This window comes from Mastomys coucha, unplaced genomic scaffold, assembly GCF_008632895.1.
Source record: "Mastomys coucha isolate ucsf_1 unplaced genomic scaffold, UCSF_Mcou_1 pScaffold6, whole genome shotgun sequence".
Lineage (NCBI taxonomy): Eukaryota > Metazoa > Chordata > Mammalia > Rodentia > Muridae > Mastomys > Mastomys coucha.
Genome location: NW_022196912.1, coordinates 16268312 through 16280653, shown reverse-complemented (window position 1 = coordinate 16280653; position 12342 = coordinate 16268312).

Genomic DNA, 12342 nt, shown 5'->3' with positions numbered 1-12342 from the left:
GGAAAGGTGCAGAGAGGGCTATGGATCTGTTGTCACCCCTAGGTGTAGACAGAGGTTGAAAGGATCCTGCCCCAGCTGCCCTGCCACTTGTGAGACCTGAGCCTCCCGGCTGGTCCCACCTTAGAACGTCACTGGAGAGAAAAATCGAAGTTATAATCTTTAAAACTCAAAACTGAATCATATTTTTCTTGATGTATTCAAGAAGATGTACACTTCAAAATGTGACCTCTTATGTAATAGAGTGGTATTGCTGAAATTCAAGCATGAATTTGTGAGCAAAGAAGCCATTTCCTTTTCACTGCCTTTTCCTACTTTCCCTTAAAAATCAACATAAAATGTATATAAATATTTTGCCTGCATGTATATCTGGATGCATGTATATGTCTGGTGCCAATGGATGCTAGAAGAGGGCTCCAGATCTCCTGGGACTAGAGTTTCAGACAACTATGAAGTAATATGTAGGTAGGAATCAAACCTAGCCAATCTTCTGACTCTTACACTCTTCCCACCCCATCTTTTGCAAAGACTCCAAAGTCTTGGGTATTGGAGCTATGTTGTAGATATATCAGTTAGACCTGGGCTGAATTTTGATCAGTTGTGCTTTCCAGTAAAAGTCTCTTTCTGTTGCAAAGAGAAGCTTCCTTGAAGAGGGATGGGAATCATAGTTATCTATGGGAATTAGAACAAATATTTAGAATGTAGTTAAGGATTGTGCTGGTTTAGTAAAGATTCTCCTCCAAGATCCATGATGTCACTAGCCCTGAGCAGTTGGCTAGGTTTCTAGTACCAGGAATAATTCTGGTTGAGCAGGCTTTAAGCCCAATTAGAGAGCTGTTGATTGCCACAAAGCTTGCATATCACAATTGCACCCTTAGGGTTACAGTGCCATGCTGGTCTTGTGGTCCATACGTATCACAGCCAGGTAGAACTGTTGATTGCTTCTCTCCTTAGGAATCTCTCATGGTGACTTCTGGTACCCATAAAAGCTAGTCCTTAGGGAGGGGACTTTCAGATCAGATCCTGCTCGGTTCCTCTAGATTCTGTGTCCAAAGTGCATGTGTCTTCAGCAAGAAGGACTTCCTTTCCACTTCTAGTCAACAACCAAGGGCAATAGCAATGGCCTGCAATGTTCTCAGAGTCTCTTCGAGAGTTCTCGTGTGCCTGAGTTGGTAGTATTGTTAGATTGTATGGTTCATAGACAAAACATTGTCAGACTATATAGGAAGTTTTTATATAGGCTATATATGCATATTGATATAGCAACGTACATGTGTTATAGATATTTTAGGTAGATAGCATGACTTCTGTTTTTTTCCCAGAAATTCTTCCTGTAGTTTTATCCTCCTCCCTCCTTTTATATTTATCTCATCACTCCCTAATTTGAGCCCTCCCATTTTTTTTCCATTTCCTACTTGCTTGTACTTCACTATCCCCCCTTTTCTATGGCTCCCACTGCCGATAGTGCTACAATTCCTATGGAGTTGCCACCCCCTTCAGCTCCTTCAATCCTTCCCCTAGTTCTTCCATAGGGGTTCCAGACCTCGGTCCAATGGTTGGCTGTAAGTATCTGCGTTTGTCTCAGTCAGCTGCTGGTAGAGCCTCTCAGAGGACAGCCATGCTAGTCTGGAAGCACAGCATGGCTTAAGCAATAGTGTCAGGGTTTGGTGTCTGTACATGGGATGGATCCCAAGGTGGGGGACAGTCACTGTTGGCCTTTCCTTCAGTCTCTGTTCCATTTTAGTCCCTGCATTGCCTTTAGAAGGGAAACTTCTGGGTCTAAAATTTTGAAGATGTGTGGTAGCCCCATCTCTCCACTAGGGACCCTGTTTATCTACTGGAGGTGGACTCCTCAGGTTCTATCTTCCCACTGTTGTACATTTCGGCTAAGGCTTTCTCCACTAAGTCCTGGGGGTCTCCTAGGTCTCTGGGACTTTCTAGAAGTTTCCCCAAACCCCATACCTCTAGCTGCATATTTCGATTCATTCTCCTGGCCCTCTGGACTTCTTTCCTGTCTCTCCCCATAACTGATCCTGCTCCCCTTACCCCCTTCTCCTTCCCTCGCCCACCCAGTTCCCTCCCTCGGCCTCTGGTGATAATTTTGTTCCCCCTTCTAAGTGGGATTGAAGCATCCTCACTTGGGCCTTCCTTCTTGTTAAATTTTGTACAGTCTGTGAGTTGTATCATGGGTATTCTGTATTTTTTGGCTAATATCCACTTATCAGTGAGTACATACCATGCATGTCTTTTTGGGTCTGGGTTACCTCGATCAGGATGATATTATCTAGTTCCATCCATTTGCCTGCAAAACTCATGATGTCCTCATTTTTAATAGCTGAATATTATTCCATTGTGTAAGTAAACCATGTTTTCTGTATCTATTCTTCAGTTGAGGGACATCTGGGTTGTTTCCAGCTTCTGGTTATTATGAATAAGGCTGCTATGAACATAGTAGAACATGTATACAATTAATTTTAATTAACTAATTATGCTTATTTATTAATTTATTATTAAACTTGTTTTATGACAACCTCATACATATATAGTACATTTTAAATACTGTTATTCCCACTCTTTCTTATCTCCCCACCACCTTTATTAATACCTCCTCTCTATAGGTCCTTTTCCCAAACTCATGTCTTTTTGACTTGTCTTGTGAAGCACTGACTTTAACCAGAGCTGTATGTATGACCTTAGATTTGAAACTACCCATTGGAGCCCAACTGAAGACAATATGTGCCCTTCTCCCAGAATCCATCAATGATTCAGCATGAAGGGTCAGGTGGGCCCGTCACATTCTGTGATCACCCATTGACAGCTCACTCTTGTACAGGCCCAGTCACTACTGCTAGAGACCATGGCAGCATTGACTGTGTCGTGCCCAGAAGACAGCATTTCACAGATCTTCTCCCATCCTCCCACTTTCCTATTTTTCTAACCTTCTTTATTTTTCTACTACAATGTTCCTGGAGCCTTAGAGGGAATGGTATGAGTGCCCTGCTTTGGGCTGAGCACTTGGAAGTTACTCATCTTTGCACTCACTATCACTTTTTGCACTGAAAATTTTCTCTGTTTAAGATTTAGAAAACCTTGCTCTTACTCCTGCTTCTCCACTTTGCCTCTTCCCCCTTGCTCCCCGCCTCTCCCCATTCCCTCCACCCCTCTCTCCACGTGGTCATGACCAGCCCCTACTTCTCTACTCTCTCCTTCTCTTTGCCTTTCTCTGCCTCTGCTACCCTCTTCACTCCCCTCCCCATGCCCTGAATAAACTCTATTCTATACTAAAAAAAAAAAAGATTTAGAAAACCAATTGTCTATGGGTATAAACATAAATATTTAGAAGGCAGCTTGGTGCTGTGTCAATTTATCTAAATAACAATTTACTGCCAGAGTCTAAGACCTCCTAAGCCACTGCCTTTTAACGAGATTTACTGCATTAGACATGGATGACCTTTAATAGAGTAGACCTCAGAATCAATCAGAGGGCATTTGGTTACTCTCATAACAATTGTACCACCACTACATCAGGGCACACATTTAGCCCAACAGGTTGGTATTGCCGTTCTTAGGCTTCTCAGCCAGGTAAAATCACTAATGCCTATTCTCCTCTGGCAGCCTGGATTTACTTTATTTTTGCAGCCAGAATAATGATTAGAAAAGAGAAGTCAACTTCTACCTTCAAAGACTCTCTTGTCTCTAATTATAAACCTCAGCTCATGAGATGAGTCAGAAAGGTAGTATTATAAAGAGAAAGAAAGGGATAATCCTCACACAAGCCAGAAACACTCCTCAGTGTTAAAACAATAGACTAAATCCCCAAATATCAAGATTTTAAGGGAGCAAGCATTCACTGAATAGTAAATATTATTATGTTTGTAATAAAAATTTTAGTTATAAATAAAGGCTATCATTAGGGACTGAAGAGATAGCTCAGTTGCTAAGACTGCTTGCTGATCTTGGAGAGAACTTGGGTTCGGTTCTCAGCACCCATATCAGTTAGCTCACAGTATTCCATTGCAAAGGATTCACCACCAGAGTTTTGCTGGCCTCCACAGGTATCTGGACACATGAAACATATACACACATATGCACACAGAAACATAAAGTAAAATTAAATCTTCTTTGTTGAGCATCTATTATTTGTCCTACACATATTAATTTATCTAGTGACTCATGAAAAATGAAATCCATGTTAAATAATTTACTCAGATTTACATAGAAAATTGTCCTCAGAGTCAGAATTTGATCTCAGGTCAATCTGAAGTCTATGACCATGTACCTTGTGGCATAGGGCATCATCATCATCATCATCATCATCATCATCATCATCATCACCACTTTCATCAACTGTCCTGATTTAATCAATTATTGGTTAAGAGAAAAATGAGTAGTCTTCTTTTTCAAAAGCCCCGCAGTGGCATTGTGGTTATCTCTGCTTGGCAAAATCTTAATGAGAAGCATGACGTTATCATTGGCAATAACCAGCTGATGATAGAAATATTTTGGAATCTATTTCCTGTATTTTCTTCCTTCATAGTTTCATTCTTACAAGTTCAATCTTGCTTTTTCCCCACATTGCCAATTTCATGGCACTAATTCTTTATATAGTCTTAGTAAATGAGTCTTAGTAAATTTAGTTAATGATTTTCATTTTGTTTATTAAATCTAATATGAATTTGAACAGGTTTGTGAAGCATACCGAAAACAGGCTATAAGATAACTGAAATACATTAAGCTATCAAAGATGAATACTAACAGAGAATGTGGGTAAGATGAACTCAGACATTAAAATATGTTTTAAGTACAACTGGTAAGTAGAAGAAGGTGCTTAGTTAGCGTGTGCAGTCAATCACTAGATCTTGATGAAATGAGCTTCCTAGTGAGCCAGGTATCAATGGTGGGAAGCATTTAGCACTATTCCAAAACAGGCTCACAGATGAAGTGGTGTACTCTGGAGGACTCGGATAATGGAGAAGGATGGGAGTTTGAAGGATCCATTCTCTTCTGTGCACACAGGTTCTTGGTTATCACCATGATGCCTGGGCAGTGAGAACATGAGAGCATGGAAAGTTAAAGCAATAAAAGTTACTTACTGTGTAGCATCAGAGAGATGCTCATGCTGACACTTGAATGCAAAGAATCAATGTTACTTAATTTAATCTCTACCAATCAATACCAACAAACAGTTACGGTCCTCTTGGAATATTATAATAGTGAAAATATATTAAATGTAAATGTTAGTAATTTTAGCATTGGGTTCCCTTACATACTCAACAAACAAGTGTAAGTTAGTTAGAAGTACTTACAAAAATTGCATTTTTTCTAATAATGAAAGGCAAGGCATGAGGAAAGTATGATTGCTAAATAGCAACTGAAATATTATGGTTTGGAAGACAACTAGTAAAACAAACAAGCTTAAGATTCCAGTGACTTACCACAGTAGAGATTTCTCTCAGTGTAGAATTCACTGTGATTCAATGAAGCATGTATGTGGGTGTGTGTGTGTAGCTGGAAATTCCATGTCATGTGGTCATGCAAGAAGGAGAATTCATTCACCTGATAGATTTAGAATCAGTTGGTGCTTCAGAGTTCTCTACGGAAAGCCTTAAGGACGTCCAACAGAAAGCAGATAAGAGAACCTGTGTGACAGTCGAGAACCTGTGTGACAGTCAAGAGGTTTAAATAAGAGAACCTGTGTGACAGTTGAGAACCTGTGTGACAGTCGAGAGGTTTTCGACCTTTGATATGTCAGAGCCTAAGTCACTCCCACTCACATTTCATGGCTCCAGGCAAACATGAGAAAGTAGAATAATATTGGTAGTTGTGTGTTCAGAATGAAGACAAGCAACAGAGATATTGTCAAACATTACCATCACCCACCAGGAGAGCAGCAAGGAATCCCCCTCATCAATGACAAAGAGGTCATACAATATGGAGACCATGATTACCAAAATATCAATATTCTAAAGTACATTATTATACTGAATTCACATTCAAATGAGTAATATTTCTTCATCACCAACCACTTGGAAAAGCCGTGTACTTGTTCCACGTCTACCACTGTCTACCACTGTCTACCACTGTCTACCACTGTCTACCACTGTCTACCACTTTCTACCACTTTCTACCACTGTCTACCACTGTCTACCACTGTCTACCACTTTCTACCACTGTCTACCACTGTCTACCACTGTCTACCTTCTTTTTGACTCTTCTGCTGCCTTCTCTGGAACAAGTTTTGCTTGTTTCCTACACTTCCAAAAGTAACAAATCTTCCTTTAAGGATGAACTTGATAGTTATTATAAAAGTGGGAGAGGGGTTGGAGAGGAGAAAAGGGGGGCAGGATAAGGTATGAGTGAGAGACTGTAGAGAAGCCCAGAGGGCCAGGAGAATGAATGGAACTATGCGCTGCAGGGAGTGAGGAGAGGCAGGGTGAACCCTCTAGAAAGTCCCAGAGAAGCCGGGTGGTGGTGGCACACGCCTTTTGTCCCAGTGCTTGGGAGGTAGAGGTAGGTGGATTTCTGAGTTTGAGGCCAGCCTGGTCTACAGAGTGAGTTCCAGGACCACCAGGGCTACACAGAGAAACCCTGTCTCAAAAAGAGAGAGAGAGAGAGAGAGAGAGAGAGAGAGAGAGAGAGAGAGAGAGAGAGAGAGAAGAGAGAGAGAGAGGAAGAAAGTTCCAGAGACCTAGGATGTGAGAAGCTCCCAGGACTCAATGGGGATGACCTTAGCCAAAATGCCTAACAGTGGGGAGATGGAACCTGAAACAACCACCTCCCATAAATAGACATGGCCCCCAGTGTAGGCATGGGGGTCACCAAACTGCCTTCAGAAGTTTTGGCTGGGAATTGTTCCTGTCTAAAAGAAATGCAGGGACAAGAATGGAGCAGAGACTGAAGGAAAGGCCATCAGTGACTGTCCCCTACCTTGGGATCCATCCCATTGGCAGACACGAACCCCTGACACTATCACTGATGCCATGTTTTGCTTGCAGACAGGAGCCTAGCAGGACTGTCCTCTGAGAGGCTCTACAAACAGCTGACTGAGACAAATGCAGATACTTACAGCCAACATTGGACTGAGGTCAGGAACCCCCATGGAAGAGCTAGGGGAAGGACTGAAGGAGCTGAAGGGGATTGCAACCCCATAGGAAGAACAACAATATCAACTACCCTGGACCCCTGGGAGCTTCCAGAGACTAAGTCGCCAACCGAAGAGCTGGTCTGTGGCCCTCAACACATATGTAACAGAAACTGCCTTGTCTGTCCTTAGTGGGAGAGGGTGTGTGTTATTCTGTAGAGAGTTGATGCCCCAGGGAAGCGAGTGTGGGGGTGCAGTTAGGTGAGGGTGGGGGAGGACGGTGTGGAAGCACCATCCCAGAGGCAAAGGGGGGCAGGGATGGGGTGAAGAACTCTTGGAGGGGAAACTGAGAAGGAGAACAACATTTGGAATGCAAATAAATAAAACAAGTTAAAAAAAAAAGTTAGAGCCATGTCTGGTGAGTGAAGACAGCTATCTGGTTCAGTATGGCATCATAAGTACATGTGATAAACAATGAGGCTTGTCTCCCCAGAGACTCCATATGGTAATTTCCAAACCAACACTGGAAGACTGCTGAATAAATGGAATCATTGTTAAGTTCTGACTGTATTCCTTAAGAGAGATATACAGGGCTGCTGAATGGCTGCCATTTAGATGTATGAATTTTCAGGATATTGAAACTGCATTAGAAAGGGGGATGGGTACAGAATACAGAGGGCTAGGTTGCAGTGCAGGAAGTAGAATTTCTCTTCCTCACAATAGAATGTAGCTGAGACCTCTATTCACCATCAATTACTCCATCTTTTCTCCTGTCTTTCTCTCCCCCTCCCTCTCCTTCTCCCTCTCCCTCCCCACTCTCTTTCTCTCTGTGTCCTTCTTTCTCCATACTCATTCTTGATACCTAGCCCAAACTAGCCGTAAACTCTTGATCTTCCTGCTGCAGGCTTCCAAGTGCTGGGATTACAGGTGTGTGCCACCTAGCATGACTTGAACACTTGCTTCTTATAGCTGTCAAGAAGAATGGCCATGAGCCTATATTATCTTAACTAGTCTCATCGTTTGTGGGGAGGGATCTCAATAACTTACTTATGTTAATTAGTCTAGTTTTCAAAAGCATTCCTTAAGAGGAAATTTTAATTGACTACACACTACTTCCTCTTAGAAACCATGTAACGTGCAATTTGTCACACTGTATGATTTAGTAATTGATAAAAACTGAACTATTTGGTGAGATATGGATGAACTCTCATAATATTGAAAAATAAAATTTAATGTAGTAATGGATGCGAAAACTATTTTAAAGTTAAAAAAGGTGATAATTCTATAAGATTCTTTACAAGCAAAGAGAGGTTTTAAATGCATAGGCCTCACACTGAGAAGATGTAAATCTTCACAGATTGAAGGATTGCATGTGGATGAAATTTTTCTAGAAAGCCATATGCCAATGCATGTCAAAATGGGATAATTTTGACCCATAGATAATTCCACTTTAGGGGTTTACCAAGGAGAGTAACCAGACAAATATTTGATAATGTGATGGTGACCATACCCTGTATTCCGCGCCTCTCTGCTGCCCACCAGCAGCAATGATGACAGAACACCGAGACTTCTTCTCTCACGGTTTACTCAGGAAATTTTCTTTTGTGTTACAGCTCTCCTAGATGCCCAGGTGTTACAGCTCTTTTTGATACCTAGGTATTACAGCTCTCCTAGGTTCTTAAGTGTCACAGCTCTTCTTGATGGCACAGCTCTTCTTGGCTCTTCTTGATGTTGCTGCTGCTGCTTCTTCTTCTTTCTTCTTTGTAGGTGCTGCAAGTCTGCTTGCTTCTGTGGAGTGGCGTGGCTGCTCTTGCTTCTGTGGAGTGGGGCCCTGACTGTCTAGAGAGAGCTCCTTATATACCCAAGCTTGAGCTCTCAAGTCCTCCTGGATTGGTTCTCTGCAATTGCCTCATTAGCATGCACCCACTCGGGAGACACCTAATTTGCATGAGCCCGCTCGGGAGGGGTTGACACATGCGCAGTGGAACTGGTTTACTGCTACAGTGTATCAAGAACAGGTGCCATTTTGGATCTTATTGTCCAAGCGGCTGCCTACAATACCCTTATTTGTGACAGTGAAAATGTGTGGTTTACCAAGGAGAGTAACCAGACAAATATTTGATAATGTGATGGTGACCATACCCTTATTTGTGACAGTGAAAATGTGTGCCAAACAAACAAAATCCTAAAGGTGTGTTGAGACACCATCAGTGAAACAGGCGGCCCACTCAATGACACTCTCATCAGTGGTAAATTGATGCAGTTATGGATCCTAAAGACCAGTATGAGCAATGAAGCAATTATGAACTAGGGTGTAAATCTTATTTGATACTTCATGTCTTAAATAGACAAATAAGCCTTCACAAATGTGTAAAAGTATAGCCCATTATTATAAGCCAATGGTGTTTCTTTTTCTTAGTTTATACCTTCTGCTTCTTTTCCTCCTCCTCTCTACTCTCCCTACCTCCCCATCTCCTTCTCCTCTCTTCTTGTTCTATGTTTCTCCCCTAGGCTTTTGATGTCCTCTGTTCCTGCCTAGGATGGGAGGTGTTTATATATAGCCCACCATCCTAGAAAGCCTTCAGCAAGATGTGCTGTTGAGCTCCAAGTAACTCTCTTTTGTTTGTTTTATATATACAATCACTTCCCATCACTCCCTGTCTGTCCCTGTCCTGGAACTTACTCTGTAGATCAGGCTGGCCTCAAACTCACAGAGATCTACCTGCCTCTGTATCCCAAGTGCTGGGATCAAAGGCATGCACCATTACTGCCTGGCCACCACTGTCCAGCTTTGCCTGGCCATACTGCCTGGCTTCACAGTCACTCTTAAAATCTGTTTCCGAATGCCACCTCTCATTCAGAGGTTCCTCAGGCTTGCTAAGTCTTAGACTGTCTTACTAGAGAACTCTGACCCACCTTGGATCCAGAGATTCCCAGAGAATACAACCCACACATATCATTGAGGACATAGAACACAGAAAACAAAACTTTTGCCTGTCAATCAGCAGATGGAGACATCTGAAGATGGCACCTTTAAATCTGTTTCACCAATAGGAAATCAGAGGGGGGCTTCTGAGGAAAGAAAGAGCATTGACAAGGGAGGAGAGCCTTGGACTCCATCCATGTTGCTCTCCCTGAAGTTCTTTACTCCATGTTACAATCACTGTCTCTCTTGGACCAGTATCATCTTTGGAACTGTCTACTCTGGTTCTCTACTTCTGGGAAAGCCATTTGCCATGCCCTATTAACCCCAGGAAACAGTTAAATAGACAGGCTTTTCAGACAAAACAGGTATGTAGTCCAAACCTGATATCCATAAACACAGCCTTCCAAGACTAAAATTTCTCACCTGTAAAATGAAGACAATTTAAGCCATTCCCCCAGGGGAATGTGAGATCCAGCGTTAGTCTGCTAGAGGATTTTGTGGTCTAATTAAATCAACCTCTATGTAGTGCTGAGCATACTGGCTTTAAAAAATGTTAGCAATGGAGCTGGAGATATGGCTCTGTGGTTAAGGACAATGGCTGCTCTTCCAGGGGATTCAGGCATTCAAGAGATGGACAGACATATGTGTAGGCAAAAACACCCATGCACATAAAATAAAAAGTGTTAGCTATTTTTCCCATAATCATTAATTGCTGACATTTAAATACATTCAAGATGAGAAACTGTCACAAAATCTGAAACTCAACACTAATTCAGACTGCCAAAGCTGATCTATCAGGCGATCCCAAGAAATCAAAGAGGCAGACAGGTGTTCTATGGTTACATGTGATAAAAATTAGATAAGTGAGATTCTCATGTGTTGGGAGAGTCAGGTCCTGAGTGACTGTTGTGCTGTTCATATGGAGAATAGCCATGTCAAAGACCAAGGCATCAGACCCATGGCAGTGGCTTTCCCAGATGAAGCTCGGAGGGATGTCAAAGCATCCCTCATGTTTACAGCCCAAGTTTCCAAGGAGTTGCAGCTTCTCCATCAGAGAGACCAGTCTGCCTGATCCCAGCTTTCCTATGTGTCTGAGTGTCTGTCTTTGCTTTATTCCCTCTCCACCTCTGTCAGTCCCTGGAGCCATGGCTGGATGAGTCTCCATCTCGGGCCGGAAACTTGGAAATGCATTCAATGAGATTCTCCCAATAAAAGCAACAGAGGAGAATGGCTCGGTTTGCTTCCGGTCTGTCTTGGCTGGTGCCCTAAGCAGACATGGGGCACAAACGCCTGAAGCCAGTCCCACAACATCCAGAGGAAGCTCCACTCCCAGGCACTCTAGCAAGCCCAGGATCACAGGATCCCAGAATCACAGGATCACAGAGACAGCTTGACTCTGAGGAGTTCTGACACAACCAAGATCACAGGAAGGATAGGCTCCAGTCATATTTAGCAAGGGCAGGTAGCACTAGAGATAACCAAATGGTGGGGGGCAAGCATAAGAAAATAAACAACATAAACCAAGGTCACTTGGCATCATCAGAACCCAATTCTCCCACCATAGCAAGTCCTTGACACACCATCACACCGGAAAAGCAAGATTCAGATCTAAAACAACTTCTCATGATGATGATACAGGACTTTTAGAAAGACATAAATAACTCCCTCAAAGAAATGCAGGAGAACACAGGTACACAGCTAGAAGCCCTTAAAGAAGAAACACAAAAATTAATCCATTAAAGAATTACAGGAAAACACAATCAAACAGGTGAAGGAAATGAACAAAACTATCCAGAATCTAAAAATGGAAATAGAAATAATAATGAAATCAGAAAGAGAGACAACCCTGGAGATAGAAAACCTAGGAAAGAAATCAGGAGTCATAGATGCAAGTATCACCAACAGAATAGAAAGATAGAAGAGAGACTCTTAGGGGCAGAAGACACATTAAAAAGATTAACACAACAGTCAAAGAAAATGCAAAAAGCAAAAAGCTCAAAACATCCAGGAAGTCCAGGACACAATGAGAAGAGCAAACCTAAGGATAACAGGTATAGAAGAGAGTGAAGACTCCCATTGTAATGGGCCAGTAAATATCTTCAACAAAATTATAGAAGAAAACTTCCCTAACCTAAAGAAAGAGATGCCCATGAACATATAAGAAGCCTATAGAACTCCAAATAGACTGGACTAGAAAAGAAATTCCTCCCATCACACAATAATCAAAACACCAAATGCACTAAACAAAGAAAGAATTTTAAAAACAGTAAAGAAAAAAGGTCAAGTAACATATAAAGGCAGGGCTATCAGAATTACACCAGACTTCTCACCAGAGACT